Source organism: Vanessa cardui, chromosome 19 (assembly GCF_905220365.1).
Source record: "Vanessa cardui chromosome 19, ilVanCard2.1, whole genome shotgun sequence".
NCBI lineage: Eukaryota > Metazoa > Arthropoda > Insecta > Lepidoptera > Nymphalidae > Vanessa > Vanessa cardui.
Window position 1 is genome coordinate 2,896,425 of NC_061141.1, and position 20,030 is coordinate 2,916,454.

The 20,030-nt window shown below is 34.6% G+C and overlaps 1 protein-coding gene across 1 annotated transcript in view; it reads right to left on the minus strand.

Moving 5' to 3' along the window:
- The window catches only part of LOC124537980, a 52,990-nt gene extending 33,668 nt beyond the window's left edge, over window positions 1-19,322 (minus strand). Inside the window, exons 1-2 of the mRNA XM_047114979.1 lie at window positions 19,152-19,322; window positions 17,661-17,865 (exon numbers count right to left, since the gene is read on the minus strand). The gene's annotated coding sequence lies outside the window, so the exon portion shown is untranslated. The remainder of the gene's footprint in view (window positions 1-17,660; window positions 17,866-19,151) is intronic.
- Window positions 19,323-20,030: the final 708 nt, after the last annotated feature.

Below are 20,030 nucleotides of genomic sequence, written 5' to 3' on the forward strand. Positions count from 1 at the left end.
CCACTGCTAGGCTAAGGCCTCCTCTCCTATTAAGGAGAGGGTTTGGAACATATTCCACCACACTGTTCCAATGCGGGTTGGTGGAATGCACATGTGTCAGAATTTCAATGAAATTAGACACATGCAGGGTTCCTTACGATGTTTTCCTTCACCGCCGAGCACGAGATGAATTATAAACACAAATTAAGCACATACATATATATATATATATATGTATATATAGAGGTGCTTGACCCGAAATCATCGGTTAATATGCGTTCTAACCCACGCTGGCCATCTCAGCTCGTCAAATCTGAAGTAGTTCCACCTAATCAGTTACTTATACGTGCAAGTACAGACAGACAGGCTTAATCATTTTTTGTGTCACTGTAAGAAATATAATCATTACTCACAATACCTATGGCGTATAGGTATTGTGAGTACTTATTACACTGGCTTACTCATCCTTTATACTGGAATAACTCATCGGAACATTGTGGGTTCAAATTAAATTTTGTAATACTTATTTGTTACAATTTATCATTATTCGAAGCAAGATATTTATACCTACTTATAACATTTTTTACAAATTTTTGTTTGTCTGGTTGTTCCGGCTAATCTCTGATACGTTTGGACCGATTTGACGGGACTTTCAATGGCAGAGCTAATGTATTATGGGGTAACGTAGGCTACAACAATATTCTTTTTTAAATTCATACGGGCAAGAACACGAGCTCAGCTGATGTTCCTTTTTAAATGAACGAACCATAATCCTGAATAAGAAAGTAAGTGAGAATGATAACAGTTTATTTCGAATAGGAAAATTGTATTATAGAATTCACATGTAGTCTGGCGTCATTGTATCCGTTTATATATTTACAAGATTAACATTCGTTGTCACCTCCTGAGCCGTTACGCAACCGGCGATTTGATATTTTGCAATCGACATAATATACCGTGAAGACTTATATAGAAAAATATTTATGTACAGACCTGAGATGGCCCAGTAGTTAGAACGCGTGCATCTTAACCGATGATTGCGGGTTCAAACCCAGGCAAGCACCATATATATGTGCTTAATTTGTGTTTATAATTCATTTCGTGCTCGGCGGTGAAGGAAAACATTGTAAGGAAACCTGCATGTGTTTAATTTCATCGAAATTCTGCCGCATGTGCATTCCACCAACCCGCATTGGAACGGCGTGGTGGAATATGTTCCAAACCCTCTCCATAGAAGAGGAGAGCTAACCAGCAGTGGGAAATGTGCAGGCTGTTACTTTACTTATAAACAGAGTGTTATTTTGTCTAATGAGTCACACTTTTTTTACCCAAGGATTCTATATTATATTTTCAGTTGCGTTAGTAAAGTTAACATTTGACAGTAGAATTATGTAGAGTTATTAAATTAGCTTACAATGTTTCAGACGAAGCTAATAGAAGCGTGTTAAAAAAGGTGACAATTACATAATGACGTTAGTTCGTTAAATAATTTATGCCTTGGCTGCCTCTTTGGGTTTAAGCTTATTATAAGCCCTGGGTCGAGCTCCGTATTGAGCCAGTGAAAGGTTATTGAGCACACAAATTCTAAATTTAAATTTTCAAAATTCTAAGCTTTATTTTGGGGTTCTTTGTCAGGTGATAAACATAAAAAAGTTAACACGTGAATTTCATTGCGGCTTTGTACCAAATTCTTTTCAATTGGGTTCAGTGATTTGATCGCGCAAGACAGATAGACAGACTTGCTTTCGCATTCATAAAATTAGTGATCTTATGATTTTTTCCATAATCCATTAGAGAATCTTTTTTTTTGTGCAAAGATTGTTTCGTCAATGTCGCGAGGGAAAGAATCGTAAACTGATACACATCAACTCTTTGTTTACAAAAAAACTGACACTTGAAACATTTTTGACATTTAAACGTCAAATTTGACGTTCAAATCGTTGCCAGTTAATAAAAAGAAAACTTGCTTCTGTGAACTATTTCGAAAGAGCACTGTGTATAGAAAAATAAGACATATACATACGTAGACTTTGCAGAGGCATACCTACTTCGTGAATCTTTTTCAGTAATTCCGTAAAAGCCGCGTCGGTGGTTCTCATCAAAGGGTTATTACGCAAACTTTGTGCACAGAAAATTTTATGTCTCTTAAAAAGCTTTGCTTCTCCCTGTTAGAACGTATGCACTTTGTGATTGTGATGAAAACTACTCTAGAAGACAGTGAATATTAGTATGTTTATATATGTGTTCTGAAACTGTTGTAGAGTCGTTTCTTAAAGATGGTTTTTTTTACAGTAGAAACTCTTTGGTCGCGATGTATAAAACGTTCTAAGATCGAATTTGAGTACGACGTTGATGTTACATTTGGGCGCAAGAGTGAAAGAGTTTGTAAAGCTGTAAATTTGTTGTAAGATAATAATTATGTATATCGGTGGAATCATTCATGAAAGTACCTACTTCCTATACGGCCCTGTACACAAGACAACATATTAGTTCCCAAGGTTGGTGGCGCATTGACGACGTAAGGAATAGTTAATATTTCTTACAGCGTCATTGTCTATGGGTGATGGTGACCATTTACCATCAGCTGGCCCATATGCTCGTCCGCCAACCTATACCATAAAAAAATTAACACACCAGTTCACATTAAGGAGTGCTCCGAACTTCACCAACGCCTTCTCTTTAGAAGGAGAAAGGAAACCCAACAGATGTTAAAACTACATGCGTTATATAATATTTATATTTGTGTGTTATATTTTAAAACGTATATGTATATTTTTTATTATTAATATTTAGTGTTGTTTAAAGTATTTTAAAATATAGTTTAATTTGTTTAAATTTGGTATCGAAATAGTATAAGTGCCGACAAAGGAAAACAACAGTTTTTAGTACCGAAATCATTACTAATAAAAATGTATATATAATCATCACTACACAGTATGAAATATAGTCGCTTATCACTTGTTCCTTTATAGGCTTAGATATTTAAAATTAAAATTGGATTTTGATGCGGATTTTTTAATAGATAGATTGATTTAAGAGGACGGATTTTATATATAATATATGCACAATATAATAGAAAAATACTGATAATTTTAGAGGTTTAAAAGTGCTGTCGTAAATAAACATAATTTTTGCGCTTACATTGCATTGCAAACATAGCATGGCACCAGTGCGAAGCCGGGGCAGGTCACTAGTAAATAATAATAATATGGTTTACCTATAAATATTGGCTAAATGGTAATTATAGTAAAGAGATAAATCAGTATTTAACTAAACACCCGCTAAACATTTGTAAGCGAATCCGTTAATATCTATCGAATGAACTTCAGATACAAAGTGGAGCTGAACACTTGATGAACACTTGATGAACACTTTTGTTCTTCAACAAGTTTTCAAAATACACTTCATCTGGACTTCGATTCTTTTGTTCTACTCTCATATTTGGCGACAATATAAGAGATCTATAGTGTGGGCAAATATTTGAATGGAATCCCCCAATAAACTGAGCGCTTATTACGATATTTTTAAATTGTCCGTATATACGCCTGAGACTTTGCCGAGTATATTTAATTAAAGTCACAAAGATCGATCGATAAATAATCACTCTTCAAGAGATTTTACTCCCTATTAGGAATTTCTGTAATAAAAACTGTAGAATTTCCTGCTTCGAAATTTCAACTATCTCAATACAAAATGTCATCTAAATTAGTTTAGCGTTAAAATGACATATCAGGGGTGCGAATTCAATAAAGATAAAAAGACACAGATTCCTAGACAATAGGCTAATTTAGTTTATTTCAGTAACGAAATAGATGTAATGTTTTGATAGTACCTTATGTGTTAATCGGATGTAAGAGCTATATTATTGAAAAGTTTCATTTAAATTCAGTCAGTAGTTTATCCCTAAAAGAGGCCCCCCAAATATTCTCACAAACTTTCGCATTTTTTTAATAAGAATATTACTAATAAGTAATAGAAATAAGTAAAATCATAATAATTTTTTATGCTTATAACTTTCCAGCACCATCGAGCACAATATGTGATGTGTGCTGGAAAACTTTGGGATATGCATTATGCATGTACGGGAAAAATCTTTAGTATATGTATCAACTGACGTTAGAGTAGCATCGTGTAATCTCAACCCTTTTCCTCAGAACGAAAAGGATCTTTTCTTCTTGGATTTAAGTGATCAAAACGTTCGTGTCTGCACTTCCAATTGTCTGAGTCTTGTACAACACATATATCTATACATATATATAAATTTTTACGTGTGTGTGTGTGTAACCAAACTGTTCCAAAGCGATTAGATCGATTTTGATAGGCTTTTCATGTGTATTTGAGTGAACACTGCGATCGTAAAACAAAATTCATATTTACCAAGGAAAAAGTCGAGACAGCTAATATTAATTAGTATTTTTTTAAGTTCATTAATATGAGAATTATTTACGTTCAGTTCCTAAATACGAATATGTTTTGAAAATAGTTACTGTATAAATCTTGACCGCGTGGAATGGTCGCAGGAATAAAAATAGTAATAAAATAATATTCGTAAACAGTTTACTATCTTCCTAAAACTGACTAGATACTAAATTTAGTAAATTAATTAATTTTGAAATACAATACATTTATTAATTAATTTATATATTATATCAATTATCGAACAAAGAAATAGTCAAAAGCGCATAATCAGACAAAATTGTTATTTACAATAAATCTTATATTTCATATTTCAATATGATTATTATAAGTTATAATAAAAAAAGTTGTTTTTTTGTGCATACATCCTTAGCCTTATGAACACCAAGCACTCATTATGAGAGGGGCATTATGCGCGCACCATGCCCAGAGCAAGGACCTCTGAAGCACTGTAAGGAAACTGCTTGCTCAAAGCCTTATTTATGCACGTTGTTATGTATTTATTATCTTTATATATCTATTTTTCTTTATTTAAAATAGTTAGGCAGGTAATCAAACTCAAAACCCAAACTCAAAGTTGTGTGTTCACCGGTTTTTTATGGGTACGCTACTCCGAAACCCGGGTTCGATACCTGACCGAGTCGATGTAGATTATCATTAGTTTTTTATGTTGTCATGGGTCGGGTGTCTGTGGTGCCGTCGTTACTTCTAATTTTCCATAACACAAGTGCTTTAGCTACTGGCATTGGGATCAGAGTAATGTATGTGATGTTGTTAAATTGATTTATTTGGCTGCTTGGCAGTATATCTGATCATTAGGTGGTACCTGATTAAGACGGCATTGCATAAAGGCTTACAAAATATAACTCATAGATAATCATTGCTATTTAATGCCCAAAGAAATAAACTACATTTGAAATTAGAATTGATTAATAAATGTCAAAGATTAAAATGACACGACTTCCGTTATCAAATATTCATTTGCAGAATCTCCACGTGAGATAATATCTAGTCATTGGCGTAGTTTATTTGCTTCGCTGTTCTGATGGAATCGTCTGAAACGAGTGAAGGCTCTTTGAAGCGCCGAAAAGTGTCGAGTGAATACGTTTTTCGCTCCATATAATATTTAGTGGTTTTTGTAATCTTCTATCTGAGTTATTTTAGGAAATGTTCAGAGGTAAAATTAAAACTTCAGTGGAAGTCTGTGAACATGTCTCTCGATAATTTGAAATCTATACCAATATTATGAATACATATTACTTTTTTGTTCCATTTGCTGTCGAAACGCTTGTCCCTTGGAGTAGTGGCGCAAAAAGCTTCATCAAAAGTATAACACCTCGCCTCATTTCCTCCACTGGTGACAGGAGGGCTGGTTCGTTTTAGCCCAGAGGATCGGAATTGCGATTCAACAGGGAAATGCTGCTAGCATTCTTGCCACCATTCCACGCGGTCAAGATTTATACAATAACTAGTTTTATTTCATATTTGTATATATTTAAGCATTTAATGTTATTCATTCTTGTGTTAATAAATAGAAAAAAAAATATATTATGAATATGAAAGTAACTCTGTCGTCTGTGTGACGCTCTTTCACGACCAAACCGCTGAACTGAATTTGATGAAATTGGTTACGAAGCAAAATTGAACTCCAGGAAAGGACATACGAAATTTGTTTGCCAAACACATGACAACCAACACCTTAAAAACGACGCAGACGACTACTAATACTGTTGTAGCTTCAAAGTATTTAAATACGAATTAAATTTCTTATTATTCATGTTTTTTTTTATCCCAAACCACAAAAGTTATGGGACCTAACTTTGATCATCACTTGTTTCCATTTCAATATGAGGAAACTGGTTCTGAAGTAACATTTTCTGTTCCGAGCAAGTTCGGACATAAGAAACGAATTTGCGGCAAACCTGTCGCCAACTGCTTGGCCAAGCGCCCAATAGTAATTACTTAAAGATTTATATGCACTTGATATATTACATAGAATTGGTTATTGTTAAATGTTCTACAGTATTTGCACCAATTTATTTAGCGCCAGTTCGTCAATTGTTTGGTCAAATGTAATGTCAACGTTGATTAATGCTTCTATTTATTTAACACTTTATTATATATGAGCTGAGATGGCCCAGTGGTTAGAACGCGTGCATCTTAACCGATGATTGCATGTTCAAACCCTGGCAAGCACCACTATATATGTGCTTAGTTTGTGTATATAACTCAGTGGGAAATTTACAGGCTGTTACTTTACTTTTACTTTTTTTTATTATATATACCGGAAACACTAAAATAAAAGTTCGTTTGTTTTATATATTGTTTGAGGGACATTGCGATCAGAGCAACGTATGTGATGTTGTCCAATATTTATTTGTCAAATTATATCTGATATTTGTTGATGTTAAATAAAACAAAATGTTTAACTAAGCATACAATATGTTATGATAATATCTTAATGATTTTATGTGGAACGCAGAATGCAAAAAAATATTAAAATAGCTACATCAGAATATATCTTATGATGCATATAAGATATGTATAAAAATATAAAATGCATAAAAATATAAGTGTATAGTATATTTTTAAATGAATTAAAAATATTATGTATAACATTATTTATAGTAAGAAAAGAAGGATCTCTAGTAAATTAAAAAAATAAATAACTGAGATTTATCCTATATGGGCATTAAGATATATAGTACGACACTACCTAGATGTAGCATCGGCAAAATTCGTAAAACCGATCACATCCGAATTGAGTACGCTATCACAAATTATCAATATTTATTTCTCATGTGAATATGATCTTTACACAGACGTAATAACTTGTAATATCATATGACTTAATATATTCGTCGATTTGACACGTCGATTAACCTGCAATCTGTAGCGACGAATAGCGGCGAATGGCGCGATAAGAAGCTATTTCTATTGGTCGTGTAAATCGGCAGTAATCGGTTTTATTTTCATTTTATTGCATTTTCCGATGCTACATCTTATTTGTGACGTACGGTGATAATATGTCAAATAAAATAGAAACGACCGAATATATTTTGCTCTACTTTCTTGCGCGAGTGAGTGAGATAGAAATATGTGGTGTGAAGTTGTCTATTTCAAGCGGCTTGATACTTAATTGGAGGTTTAGCGAGCGACTTCATCATGTAGATTTCATGTCGGCCTGTGAGCATTACACACATTAACAGTCTGTAAATTCTCCAGGCCTCCTCTCCCTTTTACAGAGAAGGTTTGGAGCATATTCCACTACGCTGCTCCAAGCATAATTTCGTTGAAATAAGTCACATGCAGGTAACCTCAGGATGTTTTTTTCACCACCGAGCTCGAGATGAATTATAAACACAAATTAAGCACATATATATAGTGGTGCTTGCCTTGGTTTGAAACCGTAATCGTCAGATAAGATGTACGCCTTCTAACCACTGGGCCATCTCGCCTGTTGTTGTCCAATATTTATTGTTATTATAAAAGTGTTGCTCAATTACAACAAAGATTCGCCATTCGCTATTCGATAAACTTATTAAGATTCGTTAAAATAAAACTCCAATCACTTTTAAGTAGCCGTGATTCGGGGTAATTAACTGACGTAGTTTACTTTATACGAGCTATTCGAAAGGACATTAAATCAGCATTTTATTCGCCATCTGGTTTCAATAAGAGGAAACGGCGATTTCATTGAACATTTGTCGACGACGTCACGCGGAGCCGCGCTGAGATTACAATGGAAGCAGATAATATACGGGCATCGTTTGGTAATCTATTATATTATAAATGTGAAAGTAACACTGTCTCTCTGTCGCACTTTCATGACTAAATCGCTGAAGCGAATTTGATGGAGTTTGGTATGAAGTCAACTTGAACTTCAAGAAAATACATGTCCATTATGATGACTCCGCAATTTCTATTAAAAAAAAAGTGTGCTGAAATGCGCCGAGTACGTGCTATGATGTGCCGCTTGTAAAAAAAATTAAATTACTCAAAAATATATTTTTTATGAGTAGGTCCTTTTTTGAAGTCCTGTAAGTACGGCTCCTTTACTTTATCGTTTTTAATAAAATTGTGCCGTAATGTGCTCGACATGTGCTGTTATGTGCAGATGTAAATAAATAAAAAAAAATTTACAATTTATATTTAACATAGAAAGGACATATGCTACTTTTTTGCCTAACAAATGACAAGCAACACAATAAAACGTGTGTGAAGCTGCAGGGAACTATTAGTCTTTAATAATAATTGATAATTCTGGATGTAGTTTCAAATCGAAGTTTAAGGTGGTACCAACCACTCACCTATCCACTGTCAATTGTGTTTAATTTTTAAGGTTGAGTGAGCCAGTGTAACTTCGGGCACTGAGACATCTTATTTGCCAAGATTGGCAATGGTTAATATTTGTGACAGGACTAATGTATATAGATATCTAAGCAGAGTGTTCTGTAAGTAACCCATCTACGATGGCCAACAGCTACTGTAAAGTCGAAAGAAAATGTCTATGGGTAGTGACCACTTATAATCAGTTATATGTATGTATGTAAAATTGTTAGAATTTCATTATTTTTGAGCATGATGATCTATTTAGGTTTCAAAGTACGTGTGCTTTATTTTCAATCATTAAAAGTTTCGTAGGTATATATATATTTTTAATTTTATTTCACTAGCTGTTTCTAATTTTTAAGTCGGTTTTTTATTAATTATTTATATACAATTATTTTGATCATAAAATATGTATATAGCAGGAAGAAAACGGCTTATAACTTCCGAGATAAAAAAAGTTTTATATGAGAATAATATATACTGGCATAAATATAAAAAAAGTGTTGTTATCTTCCCAAAGACGTATTTGAGATAGAAGAGTAATTGACGTCAAGTACAAGAATACTTTACTGTTTTTCAAACACGCTCTCCAAATTCGTGACAGAAGAGAGACGTAATTAATCAGGGAAATAATTATAATTACGATTACGTTTATCAAAGAAAGTCCCACAGCTGGGCAAACGTTTACGACTCTAGTTAATTAATGCATTTTTTCTACCTTTCTTTCAATAAGGCTTATTGAATACATACAGGTATTAACAAAGTAGAATACTCACTGTTGCGTTGCAATATATTTACAACAATATTATGTATATTCACAGTAACATTGATCACTTTGACAAAATCAGTGATAATCATTGTATGTGCACTAGGAGTAAGAATAATTAGCAAGAATAAGCTTATACCAAGTTTTAATATTACAAACAGACACATTTTATTATATGTATAGATTAAGATTCATGTTCGGTTTTGTATCTCAATACTTTGGTATGGAGCCCAATCAATTAGAGCTTGAAGGTTACAAGGCAGAGTTACAGCCGGTATGGTATGGAGCCCGCGATGTCGCCTGTCGCACAATGGGTAGCTGGTGTGCCAAGGCCACTTGCCTTTGTAAATAAAACTAATAAATACATTTAATTTTGACGGTAGCCATACATATTATGAAACAACCTTTTCTAAGACTCGTATGTATATTTGAACGCGATAAACTTATAAAACTACTGAATAGATTTCTATGCAGTTAAGATTTAAGACGTTTAAGTATTTAATTAAATAAATTTGTGAAAGAATTTGGGAATATATATACGTTTGATATAATATGATGAGTTAGGTGAACAGTAGGACTTTTCTGTAACACGAAATTCGAATCTTATCAGAACACGAGTTTGAAATGTCAGAATGTTTTTACTTGGTGGTAGGGCTTTGTGCAAGCCCGGCTGGATGGGTACCACCCACTCATCAGATATTCTACCGCTAAATAACAGTACTTGTTGTGTTCCGGTTTGAAGGGTGAGTGAGCCTACACTGGCTCACATTACAGGGACAAGGGACATAACATCTTAGTTGGTGGCACATTGACGATGTAAGGAATAGTTAATATTTCTTACAGCGTCATTGTCTATGGGTGATGATGACCACTTATCATCGGGTGGCCCATATTCTCGTCCGCCAACCTATACCATAAAAAATGTTTACGTTTTTCTTAATACTCTAACCAGTAAGATTTTTCTGCTCTCTAAAATTAATTATTTTTTAAATTGTAGCAATAAAATCGCAATCAGATATCCTTTATTTTCCTGCTCATCTATAGCTTGAGCAAAATAATAATAATAATAATAATAATTTATTTATTCTCTCCCACATTACACATATTACAGTTTAAACGTATCTTAATAATAAGTACAATAATGTGTGGGAGACAGGAGCCCAAACTAGGTTGCCCTGTGCTAAGGGTCTCCTGGCTCCACCTCTAGGATATCAACAATTTGTTATATAAAATTACATGTAATATGAAAAAGACCAAACATGATATAGACATTGTAAATTATGAAATAAAGACAAATAAAATAAAAAGTAATTTATGTTCGTGTCTATAAATAAAATAAGAGCATAACCGCAGCAAAATCTGCATCTGTCTAATTGCAGCTATCGTCATGTAACCATTGGGACAAAAATCGGCATACGCTATTAATATATAAAGAAGATATATAATACTAGCAGACCCAGCTACGCATTGCTGTGGCTACGTTATACGTTGGAATATATTTTATGATAATATTTAGTCAATAGCCTCTGAAACACGCCAAAATATCCATGTCAAAATATTCGGCGGTTTTAATGTGATACACGTTCGAAAAACAGAGCTGTTTTTATAGATTAAGTATCAGTTCAATTGCTTGTGTTTTCTGGCAATTTTTTTTACATATTCCAGCCGTAATGACTCGATGTTTAGAGGAATCGTCATCAATGATTCTGAGTTTAAATCCGGGCTAGCGTACTAACTTTTCATATGTTTAAAATCTATAAAGCATCTCGTGTCGTGTGAAGGAAAACACCGTGAGGTAACCATTGTATTCCATAATCCACCAGTGGGACATATACAGACCATTCCTTTACGCTATAAACCCAATTCAATAGGAACTGAAAAGAACTAAGAGTTGAAATAGAGGTTGAAATTTCGTATATAGGTTAGTAGTGAGGAACATTTTTTTGTTAGGAGATTGTCGCGCCAATAATATTACTGAGGGATTTAAGACCTCTAAAACTATGCAAAGTTCTTAATAGTTTGGTCGAGAACGAGCTTTACGAGCAGTCTGGTGAATCTAGCCCACTAAAGCTGAACCACAAATGTTCTTTACAAATGAGACTTAAATTGACGTAATATTTTAAATTAGTCTGTTATTTATATAATTTACACACGAGCACAGCCGCGGGAAACAGCTAGTATATTATATTTATTAAGATAATGGTCGTAATCGGAAAAATAACAATTTATCAAAGTGTATGCCAAATGCAAAGTGAGCCATTCACTTATTCGCGGATTTGGCACCTCTCCCAGACTGTACGTCGACGAGTGTCCGCCTTACATCACTTTGGCAGGGATAAGATTAAAAAACAAACTTATAAATATATGACAGTTAATCTTGGAATATATAAAACCATAGACACGTATATACACGAAGATAAATTCACCTATTGGATGATTTAATATATTTGATAGAGTAATAAATAATATTTATTTATGTAATGTGCATCAGAAAAAAAAACAACATTACTCAAACTAGCATTCGTTTGCAAAACACACGCATACCTACATATTTTATATGAAACATTCATAGTTATTTAATAAGTTTATTTTGGCATTATTTTATTATATATTTTTATTTGGAATTTTATATAATAATTTATTTGGAAAACATCGTAAAGAAACTTATATACCATAGAAATTCTGCCACATGTGCATTCCACCAACCCGCATTGGAACAGCGTGATGGAATATGTTCCAAACCTATTAATGGAAGAGGACGCCTTATGCCTGCAGTGGGAAATTTATAGGCTGTTACTTTACTTTACTTTAATCTTCCGACAAAGCGAATCTTATATTACACCTAAGGGTCTTCTATGACAAACTTACATATACCATTAATTATCGATTTTTTAGTCGAATAATCGAAAGTGAATAAATATTGACCTGATACGTACATTCCTAAAATATGAACTTATCTAAACAAGTTTCGATCTCGAAACGCCCTACAAAGTCATATATAATTAGCCTCGTGTAAAAACTAGCATTTCCAAGGAATGCTATTTTTGTGCAAAGACACAATAGTTTCAGTATGTAGTATCTCGTAACATAGCGATTCAAGAGGGCTCATGATAGCCTACTTGACAAAAGTATATTTAGAAGTTGTGTTTTTTATCTAGAAGTGATTTTTTTTTTCAGTGACAATCCAATACGGCTCGTGTATTATGTATTGTTTGTTGAATTGAGGAACAAGATAAGTTAAGAACGCATCGATACGACGTAGAAATATTATTATCTATACTAATATTATAAAGAGGTAAAATTTGTAAGTTTGAAAATTTGTATGTAGGGGGTAATCTCTGGAACTCATAATCCAATTCTAAAAATTTTTTAACTGGCAGAAACCTACATTATTCCTGAGAGCTATAGGTTATAAATTATTTCTATAACATGTATATTAACTGAGCTATCGCAACTTTTGTCTCTTTTCCGACTACCTAGTCGGAAAAAAGACCTCATAAGACAGAATTCCTAGCGTGCGCTGCCTAAACAGTTGCTTAAAATTAAAAACAATGTATGGCTACCTGGTTCGTCTTAATTATTTCTACAAAGTAAGTCCGGAGAACCACATCTATATTTTTTACATTTTATCTTTTAAATACTAACACGCGAGCGAAGCCGCGTTCGGCCGCTAGTGTTTATATGTATATTACGAGAAATTACACTTGTGACGTCACTAGTTTACTTCCAAATCGGTTGAAGTTTAGAAGCGTAACTTCTTAAATAATAATCTATACTAATAAAATAAATGTGAAAGTAACTTGTCTATCTGACACTCGTTAACTACCAAACCAATGAACCGATTTTGATGAAATTTGTTATGCAGCAAACTTTAACTTTAAGGAAGTACATATGCTACTTTTTTGCTTAACATATGACAACCAATCTTTAAAACGCAAGCGAAACCGCGGTCAACATCTATTGGTATATAAAAAAACATTATTATATGTCCGAAAGGCACTGCATTTTCTAATGTATGTCGTTTAAAAATATATCAATTATTATCAGCTTAAATATAGAATCATCAACTTATCTAGCTGAGATGGCGCAGTGACTAGAACGCGTGCATCTTAACCGATGATTGTGGGTTCAAACCCAGGCAAGCACCACTATATACATGCGCTTAATTTGTGTTTATAATTCATCTCGTGCTCAGCGGTGAAGGAAAATATCGTGAGGAAACCTGCATCTGTCTAATTTCATAGAAATTCTGCCACATGTGCATTCCACCAACCCGCATTGGAACAGCGTGGTGGAATATGTTCCAAACACTCTCTTTAATGGGAGAGGAGGCCTTATCTCAGCAGTGGGAAATGTATAGACTGTTACTTTACTTTACTTTACTTTTAAATATGGAATCTAGGACTTTCACATCTATCGATAACCCGTTCACTAATAGGCCATTGGGGTATTTATAATATAACATTGCAAATTATGATGCAATCATCTATTCGTAGTAGGCGCGTAGCATGTTGTCATTATGCGCAAAATAACGTAGCTATTTTGCTTGCAAAGTAATGCGCGAAGCAATTTCGTAGCAGAGCGATTTAATAAAACACGTTATAACTAGTTTTCGAATTCAATTATATACATTCAAGAGGCAAAAGAGAATTGGTTTAGTTGAGGCAAGTAGACAAGAAGTCAAGATGAGGGCTTTCATTATTTAATGAAAGCCTTTATCGAGATTGTCAGTGTTATAATTCATGAAATAAAAAAGAAATGGTTTTACATAACCTATGGAAGCGCAGGCTTCCTTTATCGAAGTTAGTGAAATAATTAATTGTTGTTATAAAATCATTATTTAAAATTTATCCTTATTAGCTTTTTATTTCATACCTAACGTATAAACATGAGGAAATGCTCAAGTTCGTAAAGAGATTTTTTTTATTTTGAATATATCGGCACACTGGCAATTGATCATCCGGAGTAGACTAACAATTGAGGCATTTGATGGTAAGCGGTCACCTTCAAAAAATATGGCACTTAAAGTAATATTTACAATCCCTTACATCGCTTTACCACCAATCCTGGGAAGGAAGATATTTCGTATTTGTAGTTTAAATGTTAAAAAAATCCTTACATCTTACAACAACAATATACTTAAAGACAGCGTTTGTTTGTTAAAGATTCAAAATAATTAGTATCAGTATAAGACGAAAACATTAGTCAATAACAACAGCCTGTGAAATTTCCTACTGGTGAGCAAAGGCCTCCTCTCCTTTTGAAGAGAAGGTTTGGAATATATTCCATCACGCTGTTCCAACACGGCTTGTATATAATGGAATACACATATGGCAGATTTTCTATGAAATTAGACAAACGCAGGTTTCCTCGCGATGTTTTCCTGCACGAGATGAATTATAAACACAAAATAAGCACATGAATATTCAGTGGTGTCTAGGTTTGAACCCGCGATCATCACTTAAGATGCACCCGTTCTAACCACTGGGCGATCTCGGCTCTAAACAAACATTGGTCAGTTCATATAACGTCATACGATATGAATACAGCAAGTGACGTTATAAGTGGCTATGGATGACGCGCGTGCTGTAATTAATGGATCTGAAGCGAACTGTTTGATATCCAACCTTTTTTGCTCGACGGAAATAGAATTAAAGGTATTATGAAACTTTATGCATCTTCATTATCAGTTATGGGCTTAATAAATCTGACCAATAGACTTGTTTTATGGTATAGGTTGGCGGACGAGCATATGGGCCACCTACTGGTAAGTGGTCACCATCACCCATAAACAATGACGCTGTAAGAAATATTAACTATTCCTTACATCGTCAATGTGCCATCAACCTTGGGTACTAAGATGTTATGTCCCTTGTGCCTGTAGTTACATTGGCTCACTCACCCTTCAAACCGGAACACAAAAATACTGAGTACTGTTACTTGGCGGTATAATAACTGATGAGTGGGTGGTACCTACCCAGACGGGCTTGCACAAAACCTTACCACCAAGTGAAAGATTGGAAAGGCTTGCGATAATATTGCACAAGTTTGTGTACAAATATAAGAGCACACTCAAGTGTATTCCTTACATAGTATAAAACAAAGCCGCTCACCACTGTATGTCCCTATGTATGCTTAGATATTGAGAATCACGCAAAAATTTAGATGCATTTTTTTAATAGATAGAGTGATTCGTGAAGTGGGTTTTGTTGAAAAATCCTCAATGTCAGCCAAGGCAAACAGTTTCCCATCGGATTATAGGAGTAGCGCTCCAGCTTCGAACGGGTACAATGCTGGTACTAAATATACGACAGAATTTGTTTATTTACGACATCACATTAGAAACGTCTAAAATTGACAGCGTTTTTTTACTATATTATATACAAAAACCTTCCTCTCGAATCACTCTATCTATTAGAAAAAACCGCATCAAAATCTGTTGCGTAATTTGAAAGATCTAAGCATACATACATATATACAGACAGCGGTAAGCGACTTTGTTTTATACTATGTAATGCTTAATATGATAATATATATTGATTATTCAACTTTTTTATGCATTGGTTACTTGGTCCATGGAGCTGAGATGGCCCAGTGGTTAGAATGCGTGCATCTTAACCGATGATATCGGGTTCAAACCCAGGCAAGCACCGCTATATATATCTCGTGCTCGGCGGTGAAGGAAAATATCGTGAGAAAATCTGCATCTGTCTAATTGCATAGAAATTCTGCCACATGTGCATTCCACCGACCCACATTGGAACAGCGTGGTGGAATATGCCAAGCCCTCTCCTTAATGAAAGAGGAGGCGTTAGCCCAGCAGTGGGAAATTTACAGGCTGTTACTTTACTTTTTACTTTTACTTAACAATGGTTATCATTCGTCATTCAATTCGTTGCTCGATTAAGGCAGAAGAAACAAAAGTGATTAAAAGTTAAAACAACACAGCATCGGTAATTATAGTTGTTTGGGAAACTAATAGGGATGCTCGTACTTCTATTGGAGGAAATACTTTCTGTTTTGTAGATCACCCTGTTCTATTATAGATAAGATGAGATGGCCCAGCGGTTAGAACTCGTGAAACTCGTGCAGATTGAGGGTTCAATCCCCGGATTTTTTTTTATTTATTTTAATAACCTTTACCAGGTTGGCGAACGAGCATATGGGCCACCTGACGGTAAGTGGTCACCATCACCCATAAACAATGACGCTGTAAGAAAAATTAACTATTCCTTACATCGTCAATGTGCGATCAACCTTGGGAACTAAGATGTTATGTCCCTTGTGCCTGTAGTTACACTGGCTCGCTCACCCTTCAAACCGGAACACAACAATATTGAGTACTGTTATTTCGCGGTAGAATAACTGATGAGCGGGTGGTACCGACCCAGATGGGTTTGCACAAACCCTACCACAAAAGAAACAAACAATATTCTCATAATACATAATGTACATACATAATGTTTATTTTGTTGGCATTTCATGTCGTGGTAAGTGGTGAAAAATAAAATCTAGATATGTCGAAGCATGCTGCGTGGTGGAGTAAGCTCCAACCCTTAAAAAGAAGACAAAATCAATGGGATATACAGACGTCATTATATGGCGAATTTATATGTATCATAACTTTTGAGTCATGTAGATTACTATAAATTAGTCAAACTCAAACTCAAACTAAAATAACTTTATTCAATATAGAAGTATTACACTTTCTTATTGATGGTCAATTGAAACAGAACCACTGGTTTGAAGTTCGGTTCCTATGGAATGTCTAGTGTATCTCGGATGTACACTTGAAATATTCGGCCATCTTAATCTGCATTCATATTATAAACGTAAAAGTAACTGTCTGTCTATCCGTCGCTCTTTCACGATCAAACCGCTGAACCAAATTTGATGAAATTTGGTATGAACAAACTTGAGCTCAAAGGAAGGACATAGACTACTGTTTTCGCCTAACACATGACAATGTATACGCTAAAAGGCAAGCGAAGTCGCGGGCAACTACTAGTATTTGTATGAATAATTGGTTGTTTTGGTATTTCACATGTATCTCTATATACTTTACACAATATATACACAGGTATATAATATATAAGATAAATTTTTATAAAGCTATTCCTAGAAAAGTTATGTTCATTAGAAAATTATTGATTACAAACATACATACCTTTATCATATTCTGAAGACGGCGTCTTGATCGATTGTCGATATTGTCATAGCCTGATGCAGGTTCGATTCTTGGGCGAATTCATTTGGGCCAGGATTACAATTTTAATTATATTGTTTTTATATTTGTTACTTCCGGTCTCGTCTTTGATTTAGATTTCACTCTAAGTCATCGTTTCAAATATTTCAGAAAGATTGAAGGTTTCCTAGAAAAAAAGATACTCAACTTAATCATTGAATGGTTTATCAGAGTCAAAATGGAAAACATGTTAAAACTTCAACAACAACAACAACAGCCTGTAAATTCCCACTGCTGGGCCAAAGGCCTCCTCTCCCCTTGAGGAGAAGGTTTGGAACATATTCCACCACGCTGTTCCAATGCGGGTTGGTGGAATACACATGTGGCAGAATTTCTATGAAATTCGTCACTTGCACGTTTCCTCACGATGTTTTCCTTCACCGCTGAGCACGAGATGAATTATAAGACAAATTAAGTACATGAATCAGCGGTGCTTGCCTGGGTTTGAACCCGCAATCATCGGTTAAGAGGCACGCGTTCTAACCGCTGGGCCATCTCGATTCTTAAAACTTCAATACACTCGCCAAAACATACACACAGAGACATACATAATCAAACCGGAAATATATACTGCCTATCCACTCTCCTCGACTACAAACAATGTACAAAATTGGTCTAATATATTAACTTCGCTAAAAACAGTACAATGATTAATTCATAAACAAATGTAAAAATATAGTATTGAAATATATTTCATAATATATCATCAACAAAATAGAACTTGTAATTTCAAAAACGTAATATGTTATTTATATTCACATGGTACCAAAATAAAATAATAATTCCTATACACGAATATTTCAAGACAATGGTGATATAGCCTTATTTTATACAAGGTTGCAATATCGATTCAGAAATAACGTCCGAGTAAGTAGCGGTGTATGAATCTTTTATAAAACGTTTAAGAGATAAATGTTCCTGTGTATATATCGAGTAGAATTAAAATTAAAATCGATTTTTTTTAAACAAAAATATATATACATTTAGCAGTTTTACATTTCATATTAGAACTAAGGGAGTAATACATTAAGTAATTCCGAGTTTATCGTCGAAAGTAACTAGCGTTATCGACGTAGCGATACATTAAATCCGATCTAAAAATAATGGTCGACAAGGAGCGGGGCAAGCTATCGAATAGACAGTCGTGCAGTTATCAAACACACATTATCCGTCTACCCACGTCATCCCATTCATCCGCTTCGATCGCACGCACACGCGCGCACCTCACGCCACCACCACTCCCGCCACCCACGCCACCACCACACCACCACCAACGGCGAGAAACTAACGGGAGAAATCAAGCATCGCCTCAGACGACCATAAAATTCGACGACGCCGCCTCTACTCGCGCATCGTCCACCATCTTAAATTTCATTCACAAAAATCGCTACAGCACAGCGGCTTTTTGTTTACCGTTTCACGCCTCCCTGACCACGTCGACTCGTCACACTTAACACTAAATACTTCTTTATTCACCGTTCGAACGTTTTACACTTGATTTTGTGGTGAAAAAGCTTTTTATATGTAGTTTTCTGCTAGCAATTCGGTATTTCGGTTGTGCGCGAGTTGTACACGTCAGCACACCGCGACGGTCTGTGTGCAACTAAAGAATGGTGGCAGGACTGCGGACAGCCGCGGGAGGCGCATGCGTGGTGCCTACCCGCCAAAATACACCTACGCGCATGTATGGACAAAACTGCTTCTCGTTCAAAACTTCCATACATTTATGTCACAACAATTTGTTATTAAACATAAAATAGTGTTTGGATTTATTAAGATGATATATAATCTGAATGTCATAACGTTGATGAAAGTGAAAAGGCCGCCATTTTGTCAGACGACGAAGCGTAAGGGGAAAATAGCATCAAACAAATCTATTGTCTATTTATATCTCGAGTTATGTCAATGTAATGGGTTCGTAGCGCGCTACGGACGGCTACGACGTAGATTCACTACATACTGTTCTCATTATGGATTTTATATAGTTGCTCTTATTTTGTTGTCTAGGTTACTTAAAGAGAATATTATCAGTAAACGTAATGAAATTGATATTTTAATTCGTAAATAAATAATAGTCTTTAATGATTAGATATATACAGAGCTAAGCTCTACTATCATATATGACCTACGTAGTAACTATTTAGGATTTTAAACTAACATGGTTATTTTTATTATTAAAGTTATTAATTTCAGTCTCGTGAACAAGACATTCGTAGACAATGTCGAAATATCGAGCTCCACCGAACAAAAATAAAAAACATGGTAAATATCCCGAAATTAATAACTTTAGTA